Raw genomic sequence first — 13214 nt, 5'->3', positions numbered from 1 at the left:
GACTTGAGAGCAGTGAGGTTTGTTTTTTGGTTTTGATGTGGGAGACCCAGGTTTGATTCTTGGCCCATGTACCTCAACACAGCCACCACTCTGTCAGTGGAGGCTTGCAAGTTGCTATGACACTGAACAGGTTTCAGCAGAACTTCTAGACAAAGACAGACTAAGAAGACAGGTATGGAGATTTATTTCTGTGAAAAAAAAATCAGCCAATGAAAATGCTATGGATCATTGCGATCTATTTCCCTTGTGTATGGGGTTGCCAGGTGTTGGGAGGTGACACAACAATATAGGAAGAGAAGTCTGAGGATTACCAACTGACACCCAAAGTCATAAAATAGTGAAAGGAAAACAAAATCTGGCTTTTTTCTCCCATGTGAGAAAATAAATAAATAAATAAAAGTGAAACAAACAAAACGTAACAAGAACTGTAAATAAATAGATCCCCACTGGCCCATGAGGCTTTGCTTGCAAGAGGAGGGGAAGTGGTGGGCTACAACTCATCATGGCCAGAGAAACAAGAAAGGAAGTGGGTGGGTCACTAAATGGGTAAGATTCAGAGGAACCATTAAAGCAAAAGGAAAACTAATCACAGTGATCTCTGGATTGGAGGCATGGAGCACCCCTAACCAAAGTGGATGGAAATCATGGGTCATTAGAAGGTCACAGAAGGACAGAGGAAACTCCAGCAGCCTCTTGTCACACCCTTTGATGGAAACTAGACTTAGGCCAGTCCTTTGATTCAGCTTATGGAGTACATCAACCTATAAGGAATGAGGCAAAGTTAGGTATAAGAAAAGTTTTTTTTTTCTTTAAATAATGCTTTAGAAAGTAATTTCAAGTGATGATTAGCTTGGTGGTGTAGTGGTTAAGGCATTTGGCTACAAACCAAAAGGTCAGTGGTTTGAACCCACCAGCTGCTTTGTGGGAGAAAGCTAGGACAGTCTGCTTCCTTAAAGATTTACAGCTTTGGAAACCCAATAGGGGTTGCTATGAGTCGGAATCGACTCAATGGCAGTGAATTTGGTTTTGGTTTATGATTTCATTTTAGGTGCATCTGGGATTGTTTTGCATTAGGAAGTATGCTGTTCTTGATATGCACCCAAATAAATAAAAATTTTCTCTTTCTTTTCTCTTTAGAACACAGGATTTCAGACTGAATGATCCAGAAAACTTTAACCAAATCTAACTCCTGGGCTTGGGAGTTCAAGCTGGGTACATAGCCCAGTTTCACAAGTAAGGAACACACTGTTTCCTAGGCCTAGGCAGACCCATGGCAATAATGTTAATGGCAGAACTGTCTACCCCCAGGGTTGTCATGAGACCAAAGACTGTGAAATGCTTGGCATAGATCCTAGCATGTACCACAGTAATTGTCTGACCCTGAGAAAGTTCCTTCATCTTTCTTGACCTCAATCTACTCATCTATGAAAGACCCATAATGGTAAGACCTCCCAGGGTTATTGTACAGTTTAAATGTAATGATGTTTTTGCCAGCCTTCTTGGCAAATATTTCCTCTTCCTTTAAGTCTCCGTTGTGCACCTCCTCTGCAAAGCTTTCTGAATTCCTTAAGCAGATTTAGGAGCTAATTTTTACATGATCCTATGGCTATTTGTCTTTATGTACATAGTATAATATTTGGCCCCATATTTTATTATAAATATTGATTTAACTGTGTCTCTCTCTATGACTTAGTGTCTTCTCCTGTAATATAGTTGTTAAAAAACAATAGGCTTTGAAGTGAGTTAAAAACTCTGTTCAACCAATACTCTCTGATCCTGAGCTGGTTACTTAACTTCTCTAGGCCTCAATAACCTCAACTGTTAAATGGGAGCAATAACACCCAGCTTAGAAATGTGATTACAATCCCATCACCTAAAATGGTGCCTGTCCATCCAGACGCTCAATAAATATTTATAGAATGCATTGACTAAAGGATAGATGTGCATATTAAATGAACTGCTTTTGTAAAGGAAAAATATTGAAGGACTCAATTCATAGCGACCCCTCCTTAGGTTTCTGAGGCAGTATCACTATGGAAATAGATTGCTCAACTTTCCTTTCAGGGAGTGGCTGGTGGTTTTGAACCACTAGTCTTCTGGTTAGCAGGCAAATGCCTTAGGCACTGTGCCACCAGAGTGCCCCCCCCCTTTGATTTTATAGGAAGAAGGAAGAAGAGGAGACTGTGAGATTTCTACCTCTAACTCTCTCTTCCTCTTGATCTTATGAGATGTTGTTGTTGTTGTTGTTATGTGCCGTCGAGTTGGACCCGGCTCATAGTGACCCCTCCTTGGGTTTCTGAGGTGGTATCACTACAGAAGTAGATTGCCCAAACTTCCTTCTGAGGAGTGGCCGGTGGGTTTGAACCACCAGCCTTCTGGTTAGCAGTTAAGTGCCTTAGGCACTATGCTATCAGAGCTCTTTATGAGATGGAAGTACAAAAAAATAATTAATGCAGAGGAGAAAAATCATATTTTATTAGAGATGTATGGAATATATGAATCTCATCTAAACTTACCTGCTGCCATGATTCCAACTCACAGTGACCTTACAGGACAGAGTAGAACTGCTCAATAGCATTTCCAAGGCTGTAAATCTTTATGGAAGCAGACTACTACCTCTTTATCTCACAGAGCAGCTGGTGGGTTTGAACCACCAACCATCTGATTAGCAGGTAAATGAGTGCCTTAATCACTATGCCATCAAAACTTCCTTAAACATAGTCTGAGAGAGACCCACTACCATCGAGTCAGACCTGACTCATAGAGACCCCTCCTTGGGTTTCCGAGGCAGTATAACTACGGAAGTAGATTGCCCAACCTTCCTTCTGAGGAGTGGCTGGTGGGTTTGAACCACCAGGCGTCTGGTTAGCAGTCAAATGCTAAGTTTAATCTCATATCTCTGTTTACATCAACCCTTTGCTGTCAAGAAAATGAGAGCCCCCTATTTAGTGCCATAAATCCAGAAGGAACATTATGGAAGACAATATCCCAGTATAGAAATGCACAGGATGAGGTGGCTGCCAGAGATGGGATAGGTGTTTATTGAGGGCCTGGCCTGTACATCAGGAGCCCTGGTGGTGCAACAGTTAAGCGCTCAGCTGCTAACTTAAAAGTTGACAGTTTGAATCTACCAGCTGCTCTGTGGGAGAAAGATGTGGCAATCTACTCCTGTAAAGATCTACTCTGTTCTATAGGGTCAAGAGGAGTCTGAATGGAGTTGATGGAATGGCTTGCCCACTACCCACCCTCCCCGATGGTTCTCTTCATTCTGACTGTTTCACAGATCTTATCTCCCTGAATCCTCACAACAGCCTTGTGAGCAAGGTGATGGTGGTATCATACTCCATATTATTTACAAAGCTCTCAAAGGGGCAGGTACACTCAGTTCGGAGTAGTATAGCTTGGCTTAGGAGTCAGATCTGGTGCATTCTGGTCTCGGCACATGCCTCAGGGAGTGGGTGTGGGGTAGGGAGTAGCACAATGGCAAGGGCCAGCAGATATCTGTCCCCAGCGACTAATGCCTTTGTGAGCCCTGGGGAATCTGCTGGCTGTGTCTCCATGTTCTTAGACCAAGACTCAAAACAGTCCTGTTTAGGACTTGCTTTTGGCAACAGTAGGGCTTATGTTTGCTTCCAGAAATCACAGTAGGAATCACAATAAGGCTGTGTTCATATGTAATCGGGTTTGACAGAAATTAATTTTTTATGAGAGGCTCTATTCAGTCAAACAACTGCCCTTCGGGGCTTGTGTCAGGGTTGGTCACCCAGGCCTGGGCACTGGCACAGCACTTGCTCTTAGCTGTGGCCTTGGGAGTGTGTATGTGTTTGGAGGATCAGGGGGTAGGTACTGGCTGGTCTTATAGCTTCAGTCAGAACCAGGCAGTGGCCTAAGCCAACTAGAAGAAGCAACCTGGCCATCTATTTGATTGGCAAGAAGAATAATTGTGGTGCCCCCAGAAAACCCCTTCTGGTTCCTCATACTAAGTGTCCTTTCAATATATTCAAGGTCTGGCAGATGCCCTTCGCTGTAGCTTTAGATTGTTGTCAGCTGTTCTTGATTCAGTCTCTGATTCATGGAGTCCACATGCACAATGGGTTAGGACCATTGTGGTCCATGGAGGTTTCCTTGACTAATTTTCAGTAGATCCTAGGCCTTTCTTCCTAGTCTTAGTCTGTCTTCATCTAAAAGCTCCACTGAAACCTGTTCGGCATCATTTGAACTACATCAGTCAGCCTCGTGGCAACATGTCAACTTCCTCTCAGGCAAGTGGTGGCTGCGCTTGAGGCGCTTTGGCTGGGAATGGAACCGTGGTAGCTTTTAAGATCACTGTCCTCTGTGGTCTTAAAAGCTACTATTTCGTAAGTGCTGCTTATCCTGTGCTGCTATTTAATCCTAACAATAATCCTACCAGGTAGGTGTCACAGGCCCATCTCACAGACGAGGAAAACGAAAGCTCAGAGATGACATACTCAACTAGAAAGCTGGGAGGTTGGATTCCATTGCCTGCTCAGTGACTGTGTGCCTGTCCTGTGGAGGTGAATCCCTGTCCTTTCTAGCCCTCTGAGGACTCTTGTAGTCTCTGGAGTGTTGGAGGCACTGTTTGAACTCTATTGCATTAACCCCGTCTCTCTCAATGAATTACATTATTCAAACACATTTATGCCCCACTACCAGTTTTTCTCCAGGTCACCTATTTAAGCTCCATGTCTCTCAGGTCCCTTGCTTGCTACCAACACTCTAAGATGGCGCTCACACAGATTTCAGGAGATCTACAGGCTTCTTCATTTTCTTTCTAGACGTTGCCTTCATTTTTCTCAGGAAATGCTCACTTTTGGGGGTTTTTTTTTTTTTTTTTTTTGTCCTGTGAAAAAGCAGAATCTCTCAGCTTGGTCTTCTCCGTGTGGGCGGCACTGCTGTTTCCAGCACTGCAAACTTATCCTCCTGCCGCCCCCAAAAGCGTTATCAGTAGACATGGTAACTTCTCTCCTAAATTACACAGGTTGGTTTAAAAATAGAGTGCAGGGTTTCCCTTGTCAGGAGAGCTGTCAGGCTGCCCACTTTTGACAGCATCCTCTACCTCCCTTCCTTGGTACACGTCAAAGCATTTTTATTTTTATTTAAAAAAAAAATGTTCTGTGGAAGTTTTCTGGAAGTCTTGAAATTACCATAAAGGTTCATTTAAAGCATCTAAGAATTTCTTTAAATAAAATAAAGTAGAAAAGCTTCCAGTTTCCTGATTAAGAATCATGCACAATTTGATTTTCTATGCCTCACTGTCTTTGCAGAGGCATTGTTAGCATGAAAATGAATTTTAAAAATATATTTTGCGGAGGCGAAAGACCTGACATGACATGTTCTTCTGCTCTGTTTCCAGGCAGATTAAGTCGGGGTACAATGAGTGGCTTTGGGACTGGGTGTGTATCGCTTGCATAGTGAGTGCAGCAAAAGTAAGAAAGAAAACAAATAAAAATAAGGTCTGGAAGGAAAAGCAAGTTATTATTATTAATAATAAACTACCCCGTGCAGAAATGTGGGAAAGAGAATGGCTTGAGAATTTGGTTAAATATTCTCCGGTTACATGTTTTCTAAAATTATGGGATGTGTTGAAACCTTTTGTCCTTTGTGTCAGGAATGTGAAAAACCTCCATTTTGTTCCATAACCTCTCGCCTCTCCATTCCTCTCCTCTTATCAGCACTGTCTGTTCCTCCCTTATATGGCTGTTCTCGGAAGTCCAAGAATTTGAGTGTTATGTGAAAGGGTAATTCTAATTGGGCTCAGTGACATTCTTGTCAAATGGGAGATGTATGGGGGTCGCCTAGAGAAAGATCAACAAGGACCCTGCATCTGCTGTTCTGCATTGCTTCTTTCATTCCAGTCTCTCTAACTGCCGGTATTAGCGAAATGGCCCAATGGCCCCATTATCCCCTCCACCAGGCCCCCTCTCACCCCCACTGTTTCCTTAATTAGCAGGTCAAATGCCATTCCCTAGTCTTTCTTTAACATTTCAGCTTTGCAAAAAATATATTTACATTTATTATCTCATTTGTTACACACAAAAAATCTCTGAGATAAGGGCAGGTATTACTAAGTCATGTTCATTTTACAGCTGAGGAACTTGAGGCTGAGAAGGCTCTCGTTATTGCTTTTGATTGCACAGTTTATTAAAGGCAGAGTCCATTTCCCCTCTTCCAGGCCCAGGCTCCTTGGTGCCCCGGCTGGAGGGTTTTCCCTAAACAGAGTGCTTCCTGACTTTGGATATTGGGCACCATTGTGGATCCAAGTTAGAGAGCTCATTCAGCCTCATGCCTCCATATTAACTAAGCTTTCTTTATCTCACTCTAAATGACTTCAGACTTTAGGAAGCTTAATAGCTTTATTCATTCAACAAGGATTTACACTGTCCTAGTTTGAGTATTAGGAGCTCTGGTAGCATAGTGGCTAAAGCACTTGACTGCTAACCAGAAGGCTGGCGGTTCAAACCCACCAGCCACTCCTCGGAAGGAAGGTTGGGCAACCCTACTTCCATAGTGATACTGCCTCGGAAACCCAAGGAGGGGTCGCTATGAGTCGGGGCCGACTCGACGGCACATAACAACAACAACAAGTTTGAGTATAGGAACTCTGGTAGCATAGTGTCTAGGACACTTGACTGCTAACCAGAAGGCTGGCGGTTCAAATGCACCAGCCACTCCTCAGAAGGAAGGTTGGGCAATCTACTTCTGTAGTGATACTGCCTCGGAAACCCAAGGAGGGGTTGCTATGAGTCAGTCTGACTTGATGGCACATAACAACAACAACAACAACAACAACGATTTAAGCATTGAGGAGCCCTGGTGGTACAGTCGTTAAAGCATTTAATTGTTAAACAAAAGGTGGCAGTTTAATCCCAGCAGCCATTTCTGAGGGAGAAATATGTGGCAGTTTGCTTCCGTAAAGGTTTATAGCCTTGGAAACCCTACATGGTGGCTATGAATTTGAATCTATTTGATGGCAAATGTTTTCTGGTTTTGTTTGAGTACACAGCAGTGAATAAAACAGAAAATATTTCTACCCTCACAGAGCTTACATTCTCATGAAGGAGACCAAGAACAAATAAATAAATACATATACAATAGAGAGAATACTAAGGAATGAGAAATACCAAGGAAGAAAACAAAGTAAGAGAAGTACTGTTTATAAATGGTCAACAAGGGCCTCTCGGACAGAATGATAGTTGATGAGATGTCTGAAGTGTTTGGGAGCATGGGCACTCCAGACATTTGGAGCTGGTGGCATGAATGGTTGTGTGCTTGGCTACTACTATAGATTGATGGTATCCCCTAAAAATGTGTATTATAAAGAAGATAAGGTTAAAGGTACTAAACCTCTAATGCTTTTTCCTTTCTCCCATAATCTCTCTAATGTGTGGTTACAATTCCATTTGGGAATGGATTTTTTTATGTTAATGAGGCAGTTTTAATGTAGGGTATGTCTTAAGTCCATCTCTTTTGAAATATGAAAGAGTAGATTAAGCCAGCCAGCAAGCAAGCAGTTGAAGGAAGATTGATGCCATACCACATGATATCACCAAGGGACCAAGGCACAGAAGGTCAAAAGAGACAAGGAGTTTCTCCCAGAGCCAACAGACAGAGAGAGAGAAACCCTTCCCCTAGAGCTGATGCTCGGAATTCAGACATTGAGGTTTCTAAACTGTAAGAAAATAAGTTTCTGCTTATTGAAGCCACCTCTTGTGGTATTTCGGTTACAGCAGCATTATATAACTAGGACAGCTACTGACTGATTTCTCCCAGAGGTACCTTGGAGGAAAGGCATGGTGATCTACTTCTCAAAGGTCATTTGAAACAGCCATTGAAAGAAAACTTTATGTGCCACTCTGCTCTGAAACACATGGAATTGTCATGAGTTAGAATTGACTGGACTACGTCTGATTAAGCATTTAGGCAGGAGTGATGGCATCTGTGAAGGCCCTGAAGCCTGTCAGGTTAGAGGAAACATAAGTGGGATAGCCTGGCTGGAGCTGAGGGAGCGAGTGGTGAAAGGTGAAATCAGAGAGATGGGCAGGAGAGTCATCAACAGGCTAGAGGGGTGAACCATGCAGGGTCTCCTGAACCACAGTGAAAATTAGAGCTTTAACTTGAATGAGATAGGGCACCACTGGAGGGGTTTAAGTTGGGATGTTTGTGTCAGGGAGGGCATTTAGACAAATGTCTGCATCCTGCCGGGCTGTGGCCTGAGTCTGACCCCTTTCAGCCTAGCCTCTGTCCCACTCAATCTTTTTCCATTGTTCACCAGGAATGGCTACTTAATTTGCAAGGCTCAGTGCAAATGAAAATGCAGGGCCCCTGGTTCAAATTGCAGGGGGAAAAAAAAAAAAGATATGGTTAAAGGTACTAAACCTCTAATGCTTTTTCCTTTCTTCCGTAATCTCTCAACTTGTCAAGGAGTTTTTAGTATGCTAATTAATGTAATTCTAAGTATAGCAACATTAAAATTTTAAATTATTAACATGAGTTTTACCACTCATCTTTATAGCATGCAATACCAGTTTTAAATGTAAATATAGGAGCATTTCACTTGTGTGTAGTCACCAGTATCACACAATTTGTATTTTGTAGCTCACACATCTGTATTTTGTGTTTACCAGAACAGTAAAAATGCTGCAAAACAACTCATCCAGCTGCTTTTATTTCACTTCTTGATATGTACACATTCTACCAACACTTTCTACCTTTTGCTTACTGATGAATAAGGAAGAACTGAGAGGAAAAGTTTGCCTCATGTTTCTCTTTATGTCTGTGTCATCATTTTTAGGGTATGTGGTTGGCTAACACAGGGAAGTAACAGGAGTAGCAAAGGATATATAAGGGTTCCTCGATCATTGTTGTTGTTGTTGTTATGTGCCGTCGAGTCAGCCCTGACTCATAGCGACCCCTCCTTGGGTTTCCGAGGCAGTATCACTACGGAAGTAGGATTGCCCAACCTTCCTTCCGAGGAGTGGCTGGTGGGTTTGAACCGCCAGTCTTCTGGTTAGCAGTCAAGTGCCTTAGCCACTATGCTACCTCGATCATTAGGGTTTTTTAAAACATCATTGCCTTCTTTCTGTTTTAGAAGTCAATTTTGGTTGGAATGGAAAATGTGGCTAGCCACTCCTCGGAAGGAAGATTGGGTGATCTTCTTCCATAGTGATGTTGTTGTTGTGTGCCTTCAAGTTGGACCGAACTCATAGCAACCCCTCCTTGGGTTTCCGAGGCAGTATCACTATGGAAGTAGGTTACCCAACCTTCCCAAGGAGGGGTTGCTATGAGTCGGTTCCGACTCCACGGCAGTGAGTTTGGTGCTTTGGTTTTAGGGGCCCTCAGCATCCCCTTACTCAGTCACAGATGTGACATATTTGCTTTGTGCTTGCTTCAGTCACTGAACTCCTGTGTATGGTGGGTCCACTGGAATTCTGTGCTCATGGGGCACGGAGAATATTCCATATGAATTGGGCGGCAGTGGACAGTGAACACACTTATTCTATGTGGTTCCTCTGTTCATGCTAATGCTACATCGTTCCACTGGACTTCACTTTTAAAAATACGTGTTCAAAGATAACTTTGTAAGAATTTCAAGATGGTGACATCAGATTATTGAACCAAGCTAGGCCCTCTGAGCAGGGTATTGTGTGCAGTGCACAGGCTACCAACCCCTGAAACTGGCCCTGTTGTTCATCCCACTTTTCCTAGACTAGCCTGACCTGAGCAAAGGAGATATTAAAAAACAGACTAGAAGAGGGCAATACGCCTGCTGCCTGAGAGGCTTCCCTACCGCTTGACATGGTGACAATTCACACTGCCTGCAAAGAGGAGGGCTCTTCACGAATGAATCCTGGTTGAGAAGATGATGCTTGCTTAGAACAAGAGGAGATATATTACAAAGCACTAACACCTCTCTGCCCTCCTCTTACCTGGATCTTGCGGCTCTATCATCCCTGGCTCCCCCAAACACACACCTTTCCTGCCTCTTGGGTAGGTGGCCCTGTCTCCCTCCCTTTACCTGGATCTCCTGGCTCTGTCTCGGCCCCAGCTCCTCCCGCGCCTGTGGCTCCTGCTTCTGGGTGCCCGGACTGTCTGCCCGCCCTTACCTGCCCACAGCTCTGTCTGCTGTAAAGATTCACAGCCTTGGGAACCCAATGGGGGTCACTATGAGTCAAAGTTGACTAGATGACAGTAATTTGTTTTTGCATATGTGTGTGTGTGTGTGTGTGTGTGTATAAAACTTTTTCTCCCCTGCCCTTTGGGAGAAATGATGAAAGAGTAGGATCACCCTGGGGCTGAATAAAATGTCAAGAACAGACAAGCTTTCAGAATTTGGAAGAAACAAACTAAGGCTTCAGTTTCAGAGAGAAGAGTAACGTCAGGAAGGAGACATTAGAAGAAGCTGGCTGCTTGACATTTGTTTGTGATTTATGGCTATGGTCGTGGAAGTGGAGGTGTTGTCCAAAAGAAGTTACAGCACAGGGAATTTACATAGAGACATACGTCTGTGTGAGAGGGGTGAGGTGGAATCTGCCTTACAGAATGGTGATCCACAGGTGAGGACACAGTCTCCAGGGGCAAAGGTCTGAGAAAACTGTGAGGACAAGGCTATGGTCTATTCAGTGTTGCCCTTAAAAAAAAACAAAAGGTGCCTCTCACCTGAACCCCACATCTGCAAGGCCGTCATTCTGGACTTCCTTGGGAAAAAGGAATCTGAGAACCCCAGAGGACACAGTCATGCCCCCATTTGAGACTGTTCTGGCTATGGAGGTCTGTGGAAATCCCTAGGCCTGTGTGGGTCTCTTCTTTGGCCTTGTCCTCCTGACTCTGACTACTGTGCACTTCTAGGCCTGTAGAGGTTCTAAGGGGCAGCTGTTCGGGTTTAAACTGCCTGGATGTGTAGGCTGGATTATCCACAAATGTGCCCTTCCATCCGTGCTCCAGACGGAAGTGGGTGATTAAGGAGGGAGTGGACAAGGGCCAGGGGAAGGCTCTTCCTATGTCCCCATGTTTTAGTGTGGAACTCTGAGGAGCCCCCAAGTTCTAAGAGGGTAGAGTTGCCAGATGGGAAGACAGAATATACACTATTTACCATTTTTAAAGATTCATTTATAACTTTTAATTATTTTGACATTTGGAATACATCATTTATTTTTTCCCTTGCCCTGGCCCTGCCTCTGTCTAAACATTTTCTTGGGTCTACTGCCTCAGAAGTAGGTGGAGGGTGATGAGATTCCCCCTAACCTCTTTCCTTGACATTGTTATCTTGGTTTTGCTACCATTTAGCAAGTATGGCGGAGACACTTAAAGATTGAGTAACATAGTCTTCCTGCCTAAAAATTCTCTGAATTACTTCTAATTTTGTGAATGAATATAGTTGTTTATGGGAGCTCTGGTAGTGCAGTGCCTAAGGCATCTGACTACTAACCAGAGGGCTGGCGGTTCAAACCCACCAGCCGCTCCTCAGAAGGAAGGTTGGGCAATCTACTTCTGTAGTGATACCGCCTTAGAAACCCAAGGAGGGGTCACTATGAATTGGATCCGACTCCATGGCAGTGGGTTATATTTGTTTATATAGGTGAGGAATCAAAATATCTTGATTTTCAGCATCACTTGCTAGTTTGATACCTTGTAAATGAGGGAGAAAAAAAAGAGCAGAATTCCTGGTTAGGTTGAGGAGCCAATTTCAATCAGATGTCTGGAAGACATTCTTTATTCTGGGAGCTAGGCCTTCGTAGGCAAATGAGGAAAGAAGTTGAAGTTTGTCTGTCTTGCTCTCCCACCCCACCCCCTTTCCTGTAAATCTAGATCCTCAAGCTTTTTCCTTCCTCAGGGTTGAAACAGGAAGTTTGGAAAAGGGAAATTAAACGACATAGGCAAAGAGAGCAGCGGATCCAGACTGTTCTGTGGATTTGGACGCTCCAACTCTGCCTTGTCTCCAGGACATTCAGGCAGAGCTGGAAGCTGGAGGTTGTGAAGGAGAAACTGGAGAATTCCCTTAGTGGGGATGTGGCCCAACATACGTATGTCATGCTAGTTGGAACAAGGGTAATAGATACGGTTTAGATTCTTGTCAACAAGAACATGACACTGTTGTTGACTACTTTCTAGTATACCAGGCGTGTGTTAAGTATATGATATACATTATCACAAACATTAGCAGTTTCTAATATAATTACTGGGAGCTCTGGTGGCATAGTGCCTAAAGCATTTGACTGCTAACCAGAAGGCTGGTGGTTCAAACCCACCAGACACTCCTCAGAAGGAAAGTTGGGCAAACTACTTCATAGTGATAACGCCTCGGAAACCCAAGGAGGGGTCACTATGAGTTGGGTCTGACTCCACGGCAATGCGTTTGGTTTTTGGAATACAATTACTGTTCTCATTTTATAGATGAGGAAATTGAGACTGAGAGTTTAAGACAACGGCCCAAGATTCCACAGCTAGTCAGTTACTGAGCAGAACCTGAAACAGGTTCTTTTTTGATAACAAAGCTCATGCTTTAGATCACAATGGTATATTAACTTTCTAATAGTAACTTGTATGAAGTTGAGACAATTATTTAATTTAATTTCTGAAAAAGTAACATTTAGAAGGCCACTTAATCTGATCTTTTCACTTAAAAAACAAACAAACAAACAAAAACCTCACTGCCAATGAGTCGATGCTGACTCATAGCAACTCCCATTGGGTTTCTGAGGTGGTAAATCTTTATAGAAGTACATTGACCAGTCTTCCTTCTGTGGAGCGGCTGGTGGGTTTGAACGGCCAACCTCTGGTTAGCAAAATCAGAGAGGTCAAATGACTTGTTTGACATCACAGAGCTAGTTAGTGGCAGAACTAGAATCCAGGTGTCCTGAGTTCTATAACAGCACATATTCTGCTATATTCTGATAGAGGACTAGTTTGGAAATGAAGTTTGAGTAATGGTGGATAAAGTGGGAATATTTCTTCTTAAAGTTCATACTTGGAGCTGAGTTGCCAGCATCTCTTGTTTTCCTGCTTTTTCTTTGCCTTGCAACCTGTTCTATGAATTCTGAGAGTTTTCATAAACAAATGCATTACTTACAGTTTGGCCTGTAATATGTCATATTAAAGATGAAGGCACATGGTGTTTTCTCCTAGAAAGTTTCTAAGCCAAATGTGTGTTTGTGGTTGTTTAAAACTCAGATGATATTGAAAGAAAACTGTCTTCT

Source organism: Orycteropus afer, unplaced genomic scaffold (assembly GCF_000298275.1).
Source record: "Orycteropus afer afer isolate SDZICR_OR568_19922 unplaced genomic scaffold, OryAfe1.0 scaffold00343, whole genome shotgun sequence".
NCBI classification, from domain to species: Eukaryota; Metazoa; Chordata; class Mammalia; order Tubulidentata; family Orycteropodidae; genus Orycteropus; species Orycteropus afer.
Note: the sequence above shows the minus strand (reverse complement) of the source record.